Source organism: Cyprinus carpio, chromosome B23 (assembly GCF_018340385.1).
Source record: "Cyprinus carpio isolate SPL01 chromosome B23, ASM1834038v1, whole genome shotgun sequence".
In the NCBI taxonomy this organism is placed as follows: Eukaryota; Metazoa; Chordata; class Actinopteri; order Cypriniformes; family Cyprinidae; genus Cyprinus; species Cyprinus carpio.
Window position 1 is genome coordinate 12,436,489 of NC_056619.1, and position 21,116 is coordinate 12,457,604.

Below are 21,116 nucleotides of genomic sequence, written 5' to 3' on the forward strand. Positions count from 1 at the left end.
TTTCAGCCAACAGTTGAACTCCTTCAGTGCCCCTCCCCCCCAGGCTTTTCAATAATCCCGCCCTTCATGTGACAAGTTTGTGTGCACAGTGTGTTCATACCATGACCACCAGGGGGCGAGCTTTACCATGCCTGTTTCTAAGACTTCCTAACCTCATTTCTCAGCACGACTCTGTAGCAAGCCCAATTTTATTGGAAAAGCCGAAAGGGGATTTCAGGCTTTATAATGTAACCTGTTTCCTCAGGGAACACACACAAAAGTAGAGCACACCAACTCCAGACGGAGGCTGAAATAACTCAACCGAAGCACTGCAGTAAAAATCGAATATGACTCAAACATTTGTGTGTTCATATAACCCAGACAATTTCTGTTATGACAGAAGCATTATTTTTTTCTTCAACGTTTTCTCAGTTGGATCTTCGGATTCAGAGAAAATACAATTTGTTTCACTGGTATCGCATTTTTGTCAGAGGTATTAGAGCAATGCAGTGATCAAGCCGAAAATATGTTGTGCACGCAGCCAATTACAACACACACACACACACACACACTCACAACCCTCAAACGCCCACCCCTGTTTGCCACACAAGACGACTGATGTCATCCTCCAGTCTTTCCCTTTGCCCTAGTTATCTACACAAGCTTGCAAATATGGGAAGAAGAATGTGGAGGACTTAAATGAAACTATCTGACGTGTTCAAAACGTGCTCTGTTGCAAAACTTATCAGTCATTTATCAGGGTTTCTTTTTACAATGAAACAAAACTGGAGGAGATGTCACAGCATGTAGCAGGAAGAAGTTTATTTGACTTTAATTTGGATTTTTCTGAATAAAAAGTGGCGGGTGGCTGATGCCTGGTGTAATACTGATATATTTTAGTCTATGTGATACTATTATACAAGTAAAAATTACAAAATATATGATAAAACACTGAGAACAAACTTTGGTATATGGCCAAGCAGAACAAATATATTAACAAATTATCAGCTAGTGCTAATTAAAAAGCACAATCAGGAGATGGAAAAGAAATGATGTTTTGTGACAGGCTTGACTCAAACTCTGCATATAGTTTCATATGCATAGCAGTTCAGTAAATCAGAGAATGTTAAATTGTTAGTTCACCCAAAATGAAAATTGTCATTAATTACCCCCGAGTCATTCCAAACCCGAAGACCTTCGTTCGTTTTCAGAACACAAATTAAGATATTTTTAAAGAAATCCAAGAGCTCTCAGACACTGCATAGACAACAATGCAAATGTTCCCAGGACCAGAAACGTAGTAAGGACATCAGTAAAACAGTCTGTGACATCAGTGGTTAGACCGTTATTTTAAGTAGTGATAATGCTTTTTGTGTGCAAAGAAAAACAAAAAATAACTAATTTAACAATTCTTCTCCAAATGACATCTTCCGCCATTATCAAGAGTAACTCTGAATATAAACAACGCTAAGCCTGGTTTAGGAACGTATGCGTGCATGTGTCGTGATAATCTATAATGGCATCTTAGGGTGATGCAAAGGAGAAGAATTGTTGAATAAAGTTTTTTTGTTTTGTTTTTTTGCGCACAAAAAGTATTCTCATAGCTTTGTAAAAATTATGGTTGAACCACTGATGTCACATGGACTATTTTAACAATATCCTTTCTATGTTTCTGGGTCTGGGAACATTTCAGTTGCATTCCTGCTTTCGCAGGATCTGAGAGCTCTCAGATTTCATCAAAAATATCTTAATTTGTGTTCTGAGGATGAACGGTGTGGGTGTTACGAGTTTGAAACGACATGAGGGTGAGTAATGACAGAATTTTTGGGTGAACTAACCATTAACCACAAGGCCTCAGCTCCAGTGCTTTGTCAACATATTTTTGCATATTAATACTCATAATCTATTCTAGCAACTACACTAAACTCATGTTTCATAGATTCTGAGATGGATTGTGAATTCTTAAACATTACAAATATCTTTACATCAATGCACTAAAAATATTATGTTCAATAATACAAAAAAGGAGCAGCTAGGAGATGTCATATGGGTTTCTGATGGAAGGACAATGGATAATCAGAATAAAACTGATACAGTGGGGAAAATATTTATTGCCCACTTACAAAGAAATGAAGGGTCTGTCATTTTTATGGTAGGTTTATTTTAACGGACATAGAATACCAACCAAAAAAATCCAGAAAAGACACATTATATAAAGGTTAGAGATTGATATAAGTCACCTGTCCACACAATCTGTATCTATCCATTTCAACCTCTCCCACCACTAGGGATATGCCGGTATCAAATTTTCATTTTGCGATTAATTGCTAATGCTTTTATCACGATATTGCAATTTAGTTTCGAAAAAGTGGTCATATTACAGTATAACAGGTTTAATAACTTTTTTCTTATATAAAAAAATAACTATACAAAAAAGCAATACAGAAAAATATATAAAGTTAAAAGTCTTACACAGATTAAAGTGCACAAGAACTAAAAAGACCAATAGGTATCACTTTAAAATAAGATCTCATTACTTAACCTTAGTTAAAGCATTAACAATCACAATGAGCAATAGCTACATTTGCTACAGAAGTTATTAATCTTTGTAAAAAAAAAAAAAAAAAATAAAAAAATAAAAATACAACTCTTAGTTCATGTTAGCTCATTAAATAACACAGTGCAACTTTCGATTTTAACAATGTGTTATATATTGGAATACCTAAGATTAATGAATGTTCAAATAATTTTTCATTGGCAGTTTATGTTAACTAATGAATTAACTAATGTTAACTAATGAAGCCCTAATGTAAAGTGTGAATGAACAATAAATAATCAGAACACTTTCAAACAATATCTAGGGCATGTTGTAGTCCAGATTAAAATGTAACAAAAAAAGTTAGAGAATAAATAGCCTATTAAGTATTTGGCGCTGTGATGAACACCACAGCAAATTGTATGTTGTAGTGTGGATTTTTTTGTTTGGATAAAAGTAATAGAGTAAATACTTTATTTATGGGGTTTCCATAGCGCTATCTGCTGTCAGAGAGTGAATGTGCTTTCAATCACCGTGTCTCTCACGTGTTCCCCCATGTGCTTCTCATGCACTTGTTTACATCAGCTCACATCCTCTTTCAAGCAGCATACAGCGGTGTTATGCATTTTGACCAGTTGATGGAAAAAGTATTCTTAAAATGCATTCCAAATTCTGAATAACTTGTAATATATAATTATTCATGGTATTTAGAGGTGCCCACGATAACAATATTGTGCATATTCATTACCTTGATATATCGCATTACCGAATACTGGCACATGTCTACCCACCACCATGGGCAAGACCAAAGACAGGGCTCCAAACAAAAAAAATCGAGTAAGGAGCCATTGGCTCCTATAAGAAAAAAACTTAGGAGCCAAATAATTTTTTTAGGTGCCACATAATAAACGTGTTTTATTTATTTTACGATTATTATTATTTATTTATTTACATTTTAACATTTCAATCATACTGTCATGTGTTTTTGTCTCATCTTTTCTTGACTTTATCAGCATTTTAATCCATCTTGTAGATGACCTGGGAACTAAGGTTCACTTAAAGTGGGAACTAAATGTCTTTTCCAGCTTGAAATCTACAGTCACACAGAATTGTTCATTACACAGAATCTGTACCAGTATCATGGAGCATAGCATCACTTGGCCACTGAGTGTAGCTTGGGCTCCTCCTAGATGAGACATTTCAGTAAGTTGTACTGTAGGATCTCTTATAAAATAGCCTACCTTTTGATGTTAATTCATGTTCACTATGTACTATATTAGTAAAGAGAAAGATTAAATGGGTTCACTTGCCCTTGAACTGAGGCGCTAAAGCGACCGCGCCTGCCACATTAAGGAGCGCCAAAACTTTATTGTTTGAATTTCATTATGAATTCGGAATAATTTTAAAGCTGGTACTTTTTATTAAAAGTTACAAAGCACAGAGCTTTTTGCGATTACTGGACGGCAGTTGCACTTCAAATAATGAAGTTCACGCATTAAAAGAACACAGACCAAGATCTTGTTTAGAAGAAGCCAAATTAGTAATTATTATAAACGAGAATTGTTAACGATATTGCCAATATTCACACAGCTGACAGCTTTACCTGTTCTAGTTTGTTCAAGTTGTGCATGAAATAGACGCTGTATTTTCTGCACTTTCCCTTCTTCCGTCTCCGTCATTTCTCTCTCGCTGCACAGCGGAGCTGCGTTTATCAGACTGTGTGCGTCAGCGCTGATGTGCGGCAAAGATGAGGACTGTCTGAAACTCTGTTTTTCCACTAAAACTTTAATGCGCATCGTCTCAGTTTAATACGTGAACATAACAAAAGATTTGATCGCAAAACGATTAGGAAAAAAGGCATTACATTCAAATTTTTAAGTTGTAACATGTAGATATATACCCAGATAGCAATAACACTTGGGCTGATTCTGGGTGAAATGCGTCTCTGTCGGTTCAGTCTCGGCATCGGTGAGAAGATAATGGGCCAGAGCCGCGCCGACTCTACAAAACACTTCTGGCTGACAGACGGCTTTTTCTCTATGGGCCGATCTCGGCTGAAAGCTGTTGTACACGCGGCAGGTCCACACTCGGTGTAGTTGTGTGTATTAACCTTCTGCCCGAGTTTATCACAGACGGGGCGCTGCTAGAATGAAGCAAATCAAAAAAAGAGAAAACTTTTTTAGCGGTTAAATCCTGAGGAGTGCCGACCTCAGCAAAAACGTCACTCGCAAATTAATATTTATGGTCGCAAATGCGACTGTTTTAGTCGCAGTTTGGAGCCCTGCAAAGAGCTGTCAAAAAATGTCAGAGACAAGATTGTAGATCTGCACAAAGCTTGAATGGGCTACAAGACCATCAGCAAGAAGCTTGGTGAGAAGGAGACAGCTGCTGGTGCGAATATTCAGAAATAGAAGAAATACAAAACAACCATCAGTCGGCCTCGGTCTGGAGCTCTGTGCAAAATCTTGCCTCATGGGGTAAGGATGATCATAAGAAAGGTGAGAGATCAGCCACGAACTACACGGGTGGAGCTTGTTAGTGATCTTAAGGCAGCTGGGGCCACAGTCACCAAGCAAACCACTGGTAACACACTACGCCGCAGTGGACTGAAATCCTGCAGCAAGATCCTGCAAGGTCCCCCTGCTCAAGAAGGCACATGTACAGGCCCGTTTAAAGTTTGCCAATGACGTCTAAATGATTCAGAGAAGGCTTGGAAGAAAGTGCTGTGGTCAGATGAGACCAAAATTGAGCTCTTTGGCATTAACTTGACTCGCCATGTTTGGAGGGAGAGAAATGCTGACCCCAAGAACACCATCCATACAGTCTAGTACGGAGGTGGAAACATTCATCAAAAACAATCATTGTGGTGAAATATCTGTTGTTGAAAATTAATAATAATTATATAATAAATATAATAAATATAATATAATAAAATTAATATGAAATATCTGTTGTTGAAAATTAAATTAAGGTTTACAGGTCAATGTGCATTGCGAGTACAGACTCATCATAACCTCCTTATAGGATAAAGAAATGACAGTAAGACATGACTGTGATCAAAGTGAACGTGTGTTCCTGCAGATTGCAGAACATTACTCTTACCTATTGGTTACAACAGACTTTGTGATTTTATTCATCTTTATCATCTTTATTATTATTTAAAATTTTAATGCACAGTTTTAAAATATATTCACCATTTACAATGCTTAAATTTATTAAAACAAATTTATGTAAGGTTTTTAACAAATTATGGTTTGTGCCACTGCTGCTCTAAAGTAACAGTGCTGGTGATTACCAAAAATCATTTTTTAGCTTTCTGTATTGGTTAGTCCTCCAATATGTGTAAGCACTTTAGTAACAGTAGTAGGCTATTTTTAATGCTACAATATAATTATTGCTGTTATCTATGAAAGAAAGGATAGTGTTTTTATAGTGTTTTTTTTCAGATACCCAAAAAGTCAAAATAGAGTCAAAAAGTACATGAACAATGCCAGCAAGAATGCAAGCTGCTATGAAGGGCAAAGAAAGCCATCTTTGTTATGTGAATAATACTATTTAGTTGTTTAAGTTTATTTGCCCAATAAATGACAATAAATTTTTTTTTAATAAAACAATTTTGACAGATTCTCTTTATTATGGCAGGTGACCTAATAAATTAAGCAAGCACTGTATGTTTTCATAGCATTCAGTTGGCACGTTTGTTTGAAGGACAATGGGTAAAATGTGTAATAGTGTGTTTTTTGTCAAAAAAAAAAAGGTTAAAAAAACAACAACAATTAACCGAATAAATAATTGACCAACTAATCGATTATCAAAATAATCATTAGTTGCAACCTTAGTTGGTATTCTGTCTCTTATTTTTATGGTAGGTTTATTTATAACGGATAAAGACCCTTCATTTTTTATAAGTGGGAAAACTTACAAAATCAGCAGGGGATCAAATATTTTCCCCACTGTAAGCCTTGGTTATATAATCTGGGGTGGAGCTGTCAAATTTATTGACAGGTACTTTCTTTTAACTGACAAAAAGCCTGAAAGAGCTGGAAGAGGGGAAGGAAGTAAGAGACAGTCAAGTAGGGGGAGAGTGTTTGGATATGAAATGTGTGACAGGTGTAGTCAAGGAGATGTCCTTTGTATAGATTTGTGCAATGAAGTAAAAAAGCAGAGTGATTTACATAGGAACAAGATGAAATTCATAGGAATTGATTTCGTAAGTGTGAGGGAGGGGTGATGGGAGTGGCGGAGGCTGATAACAGACCAGCAGTTCCAGAGCAGAGGGGTTATCACAAACAGTGACGCGGCACATGACAAGTCGAGACCTCAACTCACTTTCACTTAAGGTTCACACAGATACCCAAAAACACCCACAAAACACCTCATATATGCACAAATCTATGATGAACAACAACATCATTATTAATAATAATAATAATAATAATAATAATAATAATAATAATAATAAATATAGCTGCAAGCAGCAATTACGGGGCCAAGCACTACATGAGCAAGCTTCAGACGAACGGCAGGAATGAGTAACTAAAACCGTTTTAAGATTATTTTAGGAAAAATGGCTTGAAAACAATAAAGACAACAACTAGTAATAGGATTTATTGGCTTATCACGTTTGACCAATAGGTGGCGCTGTTGTCAAATTAGTGTGGAATGGTCAGTGTGAAGTGACTATTGCACATACAAAGTTTGGTGTCAGTATGTCAAAGCTTTGAAGAGATATAGCCTTAGAGTCATTTTGAGACAGTGCTTAAAGTTTATAACGGCGCTGTACGAAAACGGTTTTGTCTTTCGACACGAAATCCACAAATTTTTTTCATCACAGTCTGAAGATCATCTGATTCGATTTTGGTGAAAATCGGACCAACGGTTGATGAGGAGTGCAAAAAAGTATGTTTTCAACATAAATCAAAATGGCCGACAGAAAGTTCGGCTTATTATGACATAATTGATATGTATGTTGTCGGCATGACCCAAGGAATATTTTGAGATCAGTTTCATTACAATAGGTCAATGAAATCAAAAGTTATGAAATTTTCAAAAATGCTAATAATTAAGAATTAATGAATGTTTATTACTCCAGACCAATAGGTGGCGCTGTTACCAAATTGATGTGGCGTGATCAATTTGTGGTGACAATGGAACATGCAAAGTTTGGTGTAAATATGTAAAATCTGTGCAGAGATACAGCCTCAGATACATTTTGGCATCCTTCCAACAAATTCGTTGGTGCGCTAAACGAAAACCGTTTCGTATATCGACCCGAAATCCATAACTTTTTGCCAGAATCGTCTGAAGATGATCTGAGCTCACATTTGGTGAAAATTGGACTAACGGTCTAGGAGGAGTTTGAAAAATTAGGTTTTCAACATGAATCAAAATGGCGGACAGGAAGTTTGGCCAATTTTGTCGTAATTGGTATCGATGTTCTCGGCATGATCCAAAGAATTTAGGCAGACCAGTTTCATTCCAATAGTCCAATGTATTCAAACGTTATTAGCATTTATTTTAAATTTCTTTATAACCTTTGACCACAAGGTGGCGCTGTGCCCAACTTTTTTGATTACCATCAGGGCATGGTGTTGAACATTTTTGTAATTAGTTTCGTAACGATACGCTAATGCGTTTGTGAAATACAGCAACTTAGATAATAATTCAAAATGGCCGACGCCCAAAATGGCTGACATGGGAAAACTGGGTATTATTCGATTCAACATGATGCACTGAATCTGAAGAGACCAGTTTTGTGATTTCTGACCAAACTATTCAGAAGTTATAAGCAAAAATATGCATTTTTCATATCTCCTGACCACTAGGTGGCACTGCGTCGAAACACTGCAGGTAGTCTCAGGTCATGCTTGTTATATCACCCACCAAGTTTGGTCTCAATACGCCAAATTGTTGCGGAGTTATAGCCTCACAAGCATTTTTGTGTGCTTTTCGTAGAATTTGGTCGCGTGGTATTTGAGAACGGTTGGACGAATCAACTTGAATTCCATAACTTTTTGCCAGCATGGTCTTAAGATGATCTGAGCTCATTTTGTTGAGAATTGGAGAAACCGTCTAGGAAGAGATAGAAAAAGTAATTTTTTCGAAAATCTAAAAATAGAAAAAAAAGTAAACCTTGCGATTTTTGAATTTTGGGGTTCAATCGACTTGGCATGAGCCAAGGATTCAGAGAAAAATATAATGTTCCTTATGTACCTTAAGGTTCAAACGTTATTAGCATAAATTTTTTGAAAATTTGGACAAGTGGTGGCGCTAGAGAGTTTGAATTAGAGACTTCATATTGGCTCTGGTTAATGTTGACACTGTCCTTAATTAGCATTCCAAATTTCATAACTTTCCCGCAATCGGTTCTATGGGCTGCCATAGACTTGCGGCGGAAGCGGAAGAATAATAATAATAAATATAGCTGCAAGCAGCAATTACGGGGCCAAGCACTACATGAGCAAGCTTCAGACGAACGGCAGGAATGAGTAATTAAAACCGTTTTAAGATTATTTTAGGCAAAATGGTTTGAAAACAATAAAGACAACAACTAGTAATAGGATTTATTGGCTTATCACGTTTGACCAATAGGTGGCGCTGTTGTCAAATTAGTGTGGAATGGTCAGTGTGAAGTGACTATTGCACATACAAAGTTTGGTGTCAGTATGTCAAAGCTTTGAAGAGATATAGCCTTAGAGTCATTTTGACACAGTGCTCAAAGTTTATAACGGCGCTGTACGAAAACGGTTTTGTCTTTCGACACGAAATCCACAACTTTTTCTCAGCACAGTCTGAAGATCATCTGATTCGATTTTGGTGAAAATCGGACCAACGGTTGATGAGGAGTGCAAAAAAGTATGTTTTCAACATAAATCAAATATGGCCGACAGGATATTTGGCTTATTATGACATAATTGATATGTATGTTGTTGGCATGACCCAAGGAATATTTTGAGACCAGTTTCATTACAATAGATCAATGAAATCAAAAGTTATGAAATTTTCAAAAATGCTAATAATTAAGAATTAATGAATGTTTATTACTCCAGACCAATAGGTGGCGCTGTTACCAAATTTATGTTACGTGATCAATTTGTGGTGACAATGGCACATGGCAAAGTTTGGTGTAAATATGTCAAATCTGTGCAGAGATACAGCCTCAGATACATTTTGGCATCCTTCCAGCAAATTCCTTGGTTCGCTAAACGAAAACCGTTTCGTATATCGAAACAAAATCCATAACTTTTTGCCAGCATCGTCTGAAGATGATCTGAGTCACATTTGGTGAAAATTGGACTAACAGTCTAGGAGGAGTTTGACAAAATAGGTTTTCAACATGAATCAAAATGGCGGACAGGAAGTTTGGCCAATTTTGTCGTAATTGGTATCGATGTTCTCGGCATGATCCAACGAATTTAGGGAGACCCGTTTCATTCCAATAGTCCAATGTATTCAAACGTTATTAGCATATATGTTAAATTTCTTTATAACTTTTGACCACAAGGTGGCGCTGTGCCCAAAGTTTTTGAGTATCATCAGGGCACTGTGTCGAACATTTTTGTAATTAGTGTCGTAACGATACGCTAATGGGTTTGTGAAATACAGCAACTTAGATAATAATTCAAAATGGCCGACGCCCAAAATGGCTGACATGGGAAACCTGGGTAACATTTGATTCGACATGATGCACCAAATCTGAAGAGACCAGTTTTGTGATTTTTGGCCAAACCATTCAGAAGTTCTGTGCAAAAATATGCATTTTTCGTATCTCCTGACCACTAGAGGGCACTGCACCGAAACACTGCAGGTAGCCTCAGGCTATGCTTGTTACAAAATACACCAAGTTTGGTCTCAATACGATAAACCATTGCGTAGATATAGCCTCATAACTATTTTTGCGTGTTTTTTCTTGAATTCGTTTGCGTGTTATTCCAGAACGTTTTGAATAATCAACTTGAATTCCATAACTTTTTGCCAGCATGGTCTTAAGATGATCTGAGCTCATTTTGGTGAGAGTCGGACTAACCGTCTAGGAAGAGATAGAAAAAGTATTTTTTTTGAATATCTAAAAATAGAAAAAAAAACTAAACCTTGTGATTTTTGAATTTTGGGATTCAATCGACTTGGCATGAGCCAAGGATTCAGAGAAAAATATAATGTTACTTCTGTACCTTATGGTTCAAACGTTATTAGCATACATTTTTTGAAAATTTGGACAAATGGTGGTGCTAGAGAGCTGGAGTTAGAGACTTTAAATTTGCGATAGTTAATGTTGACACTGTCCTCTATGAGTGTGCCAAATTTCACAACTTTCCCGCAGTCGGTTCTATGGGCTGCCATAGACTTGCGGCGGAAGCGGAAGAATAATAATAATAATAATAATAATAATAATAATAATAATAATAATAATAAGAATCCTAACGGATACAATAGGTGCCTAAGCACCTTCGGTGCTTGGCCCATAATAATAATAATAATGATTACAATTTCTCTAATAGTTATTATTGCTTTATTAATCATAGAACTAACTAGACTTTTACAATTCTGTAAAAAAAAACATGATTAAAAAAATGAATGCTTAGAATAACTGCATACAAACCACATAATTTGACGTTTGAAAAAGAATGCTTAGAATAAGTGAAAAAAAAAAAAACCTCAACAGCAATACGACAGACAAGCTCAAGTTGAGCAAAACTCTACTTAAAAAAAAAACTAATCCAAAACACTGTACTGTACAATCCTACAGAACGTTTACTATCCTATGATAACAATCTAGTATAAAAGTGAACTACTGTGTCAATGCATAGTGAAGAGTAAATATAATTTCTCTCATGCACTTCCTCAGGCACACCTTTGTCAACCTTAGGTAGTTTAAACATGACCCACGCTGACCTCATCATGAATGGTGAACAGAGAGGGCGTGCTGCAGTCAATGCAGTCAGATGGCAAGAATTTGCATCACCCTTTTACAGGTACATGAGTAACCCCTGCAGGAATGCTAATAGTATGACCTGAAAGCAGAACCAAGCCTAATGCACACATGCATTAATGAGTATCAGTCTGTGAAACCGTGAGAACAAGGTGAGAACAATGGAGATTGGTATGACAAGAATGTGACTCTTTGATTATAGTCAAAGTCATAAATCTAAGACATGTTAGGGCATGCTTGTTGGCTGTAAGATTATGGTGCAACACAGCAGCATACATCCTAGTGTTTTATGTGTTGTATGTGCAATTGAGTACAGGCACAGGCAGTACATGTGAAAGGTGGATGCAGGAGGGGCAGATATGGAGGTGTGGTTTTACCTTTTGAGCTGACATCTTTCATGCTGAAGTGAATAAGCAAAATATATCTGTGTCATGCATAATAAGATTTAAGGAACTAATCATCAGCTGAAACAGGGCAAAACAGGGCTTTGTTTAAATCTCCAAAATAAGCAATAGTAATGCTTGCCTTAGTAAACACCACTAATAAGCCTTTGTGTCAAGCAATTAAATGCATTTCTTTCTTTCATATAAATTGAGCAGTTTAATCCAAGTTTTCTGAAGAGACACTTGTTTTATATGATGAACATGTTTAATTTCAGCTTTTATTTATATATAAACATTGATCAGTGCACATACATAGAACACACTGAATATGGTAAATGGAAGCTCAAATGTGCTTTCTTGATGTGTGATTCATATGGATTTCTTTTACAATCTTTTTCTAGAGTTTTTATAGCGAGAAAGTTTCAGTTGTTTAGACATTCAATGGAGTAACAGACAAATCTCAGGTTGTCTTCATTTCTTGAAAATGAACTAAAGTCTTATGTGTTTGGAATCACATGAGGATGAGCTACTGGTGACAGAACTTTCATTTTTGGGCGAACTAACCCTTTAACAAAATCTAGGGTCTTAATAATCCCAAGCCCACCGAGCCAGGTACAGCACATGCCCTGACATGTCTCTAACAACACGGTGTAATACACCTGACCATCATGACAGCTTTGTGACTCGCTTTTTAAACAGATCATTAACCAATGTGACTCTTTGTATATCTTGCAACAACACCTTAAAAGATCCACTCCCAAACTCCCACTGATCCTCTGTAGGTGTGACTGAGTAAGAAAGCATTAGTACACAAACACAATCTGTCAAGAAAACCTTATTTTTACTTGCTCCAAACAGCGCTGAGATTGTGCGAACGTTCCCAAGAGATACCGGCTGCTAGGTAGCAGTGACTGCCAGGCGTGTTCCATAGCCCTATCTGAACAAAGAGCACATACAAACCAGGCCCTACAGGAGAGAGTGAAACCAGGTGCAAGGTGCCTGCGTTTTGTTAGTTAGCATAGGCTAATATCCAAATAGAGGCCACGAAAGGGGCCGATTCTGTTTCTCAAAGGAACACGGTGAAGGAGAGGTACTAGAGGGGTATATAAGCTGGCACAGATGATGAGACCACAGAAACACAAAGTCATCCTCACCACTATATTGCTACAGTTACAATACCGCTAATGAGCTACTCTGTTGACATCAGTGTATTACATCAAGCCCAGCCTCATCCTGTTAGAAAAGGAGCAATTTGTTCATGAAAGAGATTTTGTGTGTGTGTGTGTGTGTGTTTGGGACATTATGGGAGTGTCGTACAGAGAGTTCAGTTAGGTTCGGTCGAGTCAGAGCACTGGGTTTCTCCACTGTTACACCATCCTGACCCTTTAACCCTTGCCATGCCGTTTGTGAAGCCAGTCACTTGCTTTCCAGAACAGCCTGTTCTGTTTTCAGCCAGATGATTGATGATGCACACACTTAGAACATAACATGTTTCACAGAAACACAGCGTGGCTGCTCTTCTTTACTGATTAGAGAACACTGGTGTGTCTGTACAGAAGCTAGTGAGGGATGGGAAAATCTAAAGTGAATACAGATTACAAAACACTAACCAAAACCATGAGATTTGTATTATCATGGTTGGTTAAATTAAGTCAGTGTATAGTCAGTGGAGGTTGGTTAAAGGATACATGAAATGTTATTGCATTTACCCTTTTGATAGAATAATCGTTAATGATTTTAATCAAAATAATCGTTATTAATAAATCAAAATAATTGTTATTATCAGTTTAACCATTATCATACAGCTCTACATGAATGTAATCCAGACGTAATACGTTTGTGATGTTATCATTGTAATGTGACCTATAGACGTCAGTTAAGTTGCTTCACTGCCATTCACAACTCCTCTTCGATGGCCTCATGGGAAGTGTACATTGCATGCGCACTTCAGAATCTTGCCTGAAGTAGTACGTCATTCAGGTACTTTTTGGTTACTGTTTTGAGAATACTGTGAATTTAGACATAGTACTTGTTTCACATTATGTTTTTTTATATTGTAGAAAGTACACACATTCAGATGGAGCCCTGGTCTCTTCCAAAGTCAAAAGACCCCACAACCAATTAACTATGATATACTGGTTCCTTAATATGACTTCCATCTTTTGGCCAACGTTAAATGCTGGGACTTTTCCCCAAAATTTAATCATGTAAATTGTCTGATCACTTAGAAAAATAAAACCATTAATAATAGTCTTCTCAACAAACCACATTTGAGGTATCATTGATGTCCAAAGCATAAACAATGCAGGTCAAGTTACACAGTTTAATCCTTAGGATTATGGGTTTGTTCAAACGCCTAACCCTAAGCAATAGTAATAATGAAAGAGCTCATCCTGGATATCTACAGCCCGAGGCCGGCAACCAAACAAAGCAGCCGAGTTCCCGGCAGATGAGACAACAACCTGGAATGTTAAAGAGGTTTCCTAGCAAAACAAAATAGGCTCTCGCTCTGAGATACCGTCTGGCCTCTTTAAAATGCACTGAGCCTGAGTGGTGAGACAAGAGGAAGCCAGTGGGATTCTTTTCTGCTGTGAAGCCCGCACACCAGCACTGAACAGAACGATTACAGAGAGGCCGGAAGGGCAGGATTTCCTCATGATCGCTGAGGAATGCTGTACACCCTCATTCCTGTGTGGAAATCAGCTGATAGAAAACGTGCTTTGAGTGAGGAAAAAAATTCAATTCCAACTGTGTGGGATCAACAACTGGCCTTGCTGTTTCTCACTCAATCTCAGCTGAGTCACTAAGACTTCAAGCTGGAACCGGAAATTTCCAGTCCATGACTGAAGAGATGGTGGAGAGAGTAAGAAAGAAAAAAAAGAAAAGAGGTAAAAAGAGGACTGAAGCAAAACAAACAAACCCACCTTAACCATCACAAGGCAGGATATGTGGCAGCCATGGTCATTTAAGAATTACACAAATGTTGCAAAACAAACAGGATGTCAGTTTTTTAAGAAGGTGAAATTGCATTGCAACATTTTTAGGGTCAAAATAAACAACAACAAGGCCAAAGACTGGGTTTGCCACAGTTACTTAATTTCTGATCAAACTGATGGTCATCATCTCTTCAGTTCAGGTCAACAATGTGATCTCTTGTACTCTAAAGGCCCGTTAGGTGCTTACAATATAAGTATAAGGTTGTCTATTAAGGTTTTGTTCTATGATTTGTTTTCAGTATTAAAGAACAGAAGAGTCCACACCAAAACTGCCACGATAAAGACAAAGAAAAACGATATGGTTGGAATCACTTTCAAAACAATTTTTTTCCAGCTGATGAATGATAAAAAAAAAAAAGACAGCTAATCAGAATCCATCCTGCTGTAATGAACTTGAGAATTTAAAGCGGCAGAAGAGCGTGCACTTAGAATAAACAGAAGATATCATTCGCTGGTGTGGACGCTAATATCGTTATTTTTACAGTTATCTTTATAGTTATCGTTCTTGGTGTGAATGGGCCTTAAGAGGGTGATGCTGAGAAGGCGTTTTACAGCAAATGGGATTTCTGATGTCAGCCTGGCATTTACCATTTTAGCTGTCAATGACATCAGCACACACCTACAGGCCAGGCAAACATTTATTATAGAGAGCAAGAATCTCCGTCAGGTTTATGATCTGTGGGTTTAGTGGTTCACAGTTAGAGTAGCTCATTCTGAATCACCTCCTTAATGGTACAGACACAATGGTACTACCAGCTTCCAATGGAATAGGCTATGTACCTTAAATCTCATTAAAAACAATATATTTATCCCTGGGTTAAGATACTTTTTTTAACACTTGTAATTCTGAAACAATGTTATCACCCCTTTCAATCTGATTTTGAAGTGCCAATCCTAAACTGTGCTGCCTGATGTTCAATGTGAAACAATGCTATTAATATTGTTGAGTGAGTTTATTGACAGAGTACCACTCATAAACTGCATAATTATTTAGTTCAAATGACACAAACCTTTACATTTTTAAGCCCAAAAGATCAAGTACTAAATATGGATCCACCCATTTTAAAATTTCAGCTGATATGACAAGGTTATTATTTTTATGCTATGGCTGATATTAAAATTGTATATTATTTTGACTGAATAAATAAAAAAATTTATCACTATAATCTAAAATCTCAGTTTTAAATGCTAAATGGGAATTTAGTCCTCGTATTATAATGTACAGTTAGAGAAGATTACATTTAACAGTGTTATTAAAATTGTGTAAAATGGTGACAGTAAAGCAAAATAAAATACATAATATTGAACAATAAATGAATAATAATAATAATAAAAATAAAAAAAAAACACTAATATCAGCCACTTCTAAACACATATAGTTTGGCAAAACGGACACCAACGGAAAGGTTCTCTAACGGTTTAACATTTTTAGTAATCCAAATACAGGAAGCAGCACCCTTGATGAAAACCAAACATCCGTTTCCCAAGCACAGAAAGTACAGTCACCTTGAACCACAGCAACACTGGCCTGGACAGATGATTTTTCCAGCAACTCTATTGCCTCATTCACAGTAACCACACTAATTGTTCTCAGTTTATTAACTATTCTCCTACATCCAATTTTCCCAATTACATCAGTCTTTGCCCTGAAACATCATTAGTGTTTCATTATGTAACTGTTTAGTGAGAGGCGATGACACCTCAAACATAAGACGGGTCTGAAGCCCCACGCCTCAAATTCAGCTGACAATTAGAGCAACAAAACAGACTCCACTAAACCCACGGCCCAAATGAAATTTAGACCACAAACATCCAATCAGATCACAGCATGCAAAGTAATCAGAGTGGCACACCTTCTTGTTTTATTTTAGGTTGTATATCTGGAGGATCTGTCTGTGGGAGGTGTCTTTTGTGTTTGCCTGGCAATGTGGTCATGTTTGTGCGTACCGTAAATGAATTAAAGAGAAGATTAATGAGTCAGGAGAGTGGGGCTCAGACTCCAATCTGTTCCGCATCTCACCGGGGAGACATCACCACCAGCTCCCATTCTGTCAGCCAAATCCCAAATGAGCCGGGACACATGCAGACTACATACATCCGTATACATACAGATATTTGGACACGCATATGCAGCCAGATTTTCCAGCCTCTGACCTAAACCTGCTCTTACAGGCAGACACAGCCTCTGGGGATATTTGTCAAGAAACAGACTGTAAGACTTATGCATATTGGATGATGCTGAAACAGAGAATGCATGCAAGTACAAGAATGGTGTGATGCCAAGATATAGTCATGCTTTTTAAATCACAAATGCTCCAGTCTTTTTTTAAAAATGTAATGAACTATGTGTTGGTGGCAACCTAACCAGACCAAACATCCAATTTCAGCTGATTTGTCGACCACTTCCAGGCGAAGGAGAGTTCAAGAATCCTGTTTGAAACAGTCATTATTTTTGAAATTCCATTTGGTGACATTAGTGGAGCAGAAATATTATTTCTGAGGAGGAACAAGGTTGAACCTAGAAAGAGACTCATAATAATATGACTGATGATATCAACAGGCTTTATCAGTCACTACGACCCCATCGTCATAGCCTTTTATTCATGGCTGATTCTAATCCTACACATGGCGCCTCAGATTTTTCTCCATAATCTGATTTTAACTAGCTATAAGGGAATGAGGGAAAACTAGATAGAAAAAGAGGGGCTTTATGGAAAGGTCCGGAGAGAATATAAAAGATACAAGATGAATAATGAGTGAGAAAGAGATGGGGGGGTGGGGGGGATTACTCATGACCTGATTTTCCAGCATAAGCCAGTTCTGTTAAAGCAGAGCAACAGTCATATCATGTCCAGAGCGGCACAGACGAGAAAGCCTTATCTTTGATCTCTAACCTCTGTTCCTAATCTGGTACCAGCCAGGCATCACACACTCAGACTGAACTTACGTTCTGAGTCAGGCCATTTTCTCAGTCCTACTTGAGACAGTCATCTCTGGAAATACCGTGTTGAGCTCTGGTCTCGAATGAAACCATCTCTTTATGACTTTATTTCAAAAATACAACACGCTTATAAATTCCAACACAAGCACACTAAGATGCTTAAAAACAATGCTTGATTTACATATGAAACATTATGTACAGTAATAAAACACATACACCAAAAAAAATCTGAGGCTATTCAGCACATTACATTAGAAGCAAAAGTGAAGCGCAGATGACCCTTTATAAAAACAAAGCACATTTGCTTTTTTAAAGTCGTAACTCTGTCAAATGGACAAGGAGCTTAATGTGATCCACTGCTCTGTGGAATGGCGACAGAGCCGCTAAAAGGTTAGCAGTTCCTTTCAGTGGTTCGTTATTTGTGTTATTAGGGGCTAATTGCAGTGCGGTTTGATGATGCTGGATAATCTTGGCTAAAGTGCATTAGGAAAGCTGGGCTTAAAGGTGCAGGTCACTCTTTCACACCACTGACCAACACACAGAGAAGTGTGTGTGTGTGTGTGTGTGGAAATTTTTAATTAGCAAAGAGGAGCTTCAGCTAAGAAGCTATATCCACTGGAGTTGAACGTGTACAAAAACACTGGAACAAGACGAGAAAAAACGTGTGGGAAAAAGTTAGCTAAAAATACACTAGGTGTATTCACAACGCTTAGGTGAGAGAAACTAGCGACATCACTGCTAACAGACAAAAAATGTGCTTTAGTTGGGCATATGTGCATGCATTTAAAGTATGTTTCACCAAAAAAATAAAATAAAAATTCCTGTAATTTACTCGACCCTATATTCTTTTAAACTCCGACTTTCCGAAAAGAGAAAAAAAATTCAAAGAATGTTGATGCTGCTCTTGATTGTTGAGAGTCACATGGGTTGGGAACAAGTAAATCACAAACTTTGAATTTTTTAGGTGAACAACCTTTTCAAAATCTGTAAAAATTCTACATTTCCAACCTCTACCATTCCAGCTACATGGAACAAAACAATTCTTTCCGTGTTTGGGACGCTCCGTTTCCCCCCGTGACCCTGGCAGAATGGATCAGCCCAACCGTATTTGAAGGTGAGGCCAGAACCCCATCTCCCCCCTGCCTGTGACATGAGAGGAGTAAACTAGCATAGCGTTAGTCGTTTTCTCCATCCCTTTCCCCAGTTCTCTCTCACTCACTGGTGACTAGGCTGCTGGAACAGACTGAATCACACCATCTGTTTACTGCCATTTTCACTCAGTCAGCCACACACAAACCAAGCACACACATAAAGGCATGTGCATGATATAGTTCAAAAATGAAGTCACCTTATGAAATATAAAAAGAGAACATTTCAAATTGTAGCAATGAACTGAGTCAAAAGGTCAGGGCTGAACTATGACCTTGAGAATAGCAATGCTCAGCAGCAACAAAAACATTTGCTGAAGCTTAAGAATGAAATGACAATGAGATCTGTTCCAGTGTCTATGGAGAACATCACCCCCTTGGATCAGCGTCTCCACTGCTGCTGTCACTGCGTTTACAGCCAAGCTCCTAACCTGGATGCTGCAGGCGTGCATGTGTGTGTGTGCACCCGCAGCTCCTTTGTTTAAGGTAATCACATGCTCAGCGTGTGCTATACCTTGAAATAATCGCACAAATGAGAGGCATGTGTGTGTAAACATGCATGAAATGGAACGATAATGCACATATTGCATTTAAAATGCGACGCGCGATCCAAACCCAGACACAATTGACCAGGAGCACAAAAGCAGACGTATAGTCTGTCATGCGACACACAGGCGCAGAGTGGGCGGTGCTGATGTATCGGAGCTTGACGAATGATTGGGGGAGGCGGGCCGCAAACACGCATGGCCATCGCACCTGCCAAATCGATAGAGATGACCAATAAGGTGGAGGGATGATGGATGGACGGATGAACGTAGAGCGAACGAGACAGAATGAAGGGGTGAACGGGGACACTAACGGCGGTGACGCGGTCATGTTGTTGCATGTCTGATCTGCAACACGTCCACCCACGTGAGAGCGAGGGAAAGGCGGGGGAGATAGACCAAAAGAAAGAAACAGAGAATCGAAAGAAAGGAAGGACGGACACAAGATGGAAGCGGGAGTAAAAGTAAAAGTGATGGAGGATGGGGAGTAGGGGGTGGTCCCGTGGGTGTTCCCTGTGCAAACATGATAGACAATGGGACGAGGGCATGTGTGTGTATACGGTATGCGTATGTTTGCATTTGCATGCGTATATGTTTGATGAAACTCTCTGTAACAGCCATACGTCACACAAAGACCCCTGTTGTGGTGACAGTGATTAAAACGTGCTAAAGGTGGGCCTTTGTTTATCAGCATGCATGAGCGCATCACTACTAGGTGTGTGTGTGTGTGTGAGGGGTATGTAATTAATGACTGGTTGTGTTTGAAAGTCACTGTTCTAGTTAGGAGAAGAGTGATAGTGAAGGACCCTCGCTGGACACTAATGAGGGTTTCAGAGGAACTGCCACAAAACACACACACAGACACTAAAACAGGAGTAATGAACAAAGCAGGTGTACTAAGAGTGAAAAAGTATGGACCCCGCCCCCACCCCACTGTATTGATATTCTGCGCTCCAACTCTCATCGACTGCAAATAATTTATCCTGTACTAGCCTTTTCGAACAAAGGCAGTTACCCTGAGCACATTCACATATAATTCAAGCCTAATTGGTAATATCCCCACCCCCTCAGGCACTGGACTCCTGTAGTGGCGACTCATTCACGTCAGTCATTCCCATTCCCAGTCCCTCTATTGAATAGGAAACAGCAATTGTTTAAAAATACTAGAACTGAATCACTTGCTCATGCATTCTTCTGTAGATACAAACAGTTAATAAATGATTAATGATTTTTAACCCAAACCATCATGGTGATCATGCACAAGGAAAAAGACCTGATGTGACCGCACCTCTGGGCATTATTACTGTATCACTGCAGATCTCCCCAGAGCAGGAGAGAGAATAACACAGGCTGACATGCAGGTACTGCAATACACCTGCATCATACAGCTGCGAGCAACTGCATATGCAAAGAAAATAATACAAAAAGGTAGTTGAAACTGTGGCTGTGTGGGAGGGGAAAACAAGCATGCACAAAATCATTTTGAATATACGAGAAGTGTGTGAGTGAGTGAAACTTGAAAGGGCATTCCCAGCTTCTCCCCCAGCAAGGGGATGTCCCAGTGTATAGAACAAAACAGCTGGCACCCTTTGGTTTTTGCGTCAGCTGCTTTTAAATCTCATAAAAAAGCAGAAACTGAGATGAATAAATAGCATGAGA

At 38.3% G+C, this 21,116-nt stretch overlaps 1 protein-coding gene across 2 annotated transcripts in view; it reads right to left on the bottom strand.

Moving 5' to 3' along the window:
• bcl2l1 (BCL2 like 1) overlaps positions 1–21,116 on the bottom strand; it is a 28,284-nt gene that overhangs the window by 1,325 nt on the left and 5,843 nt on the right. The gene's annotated exons all lie outside the window — the stretch shown is intronic.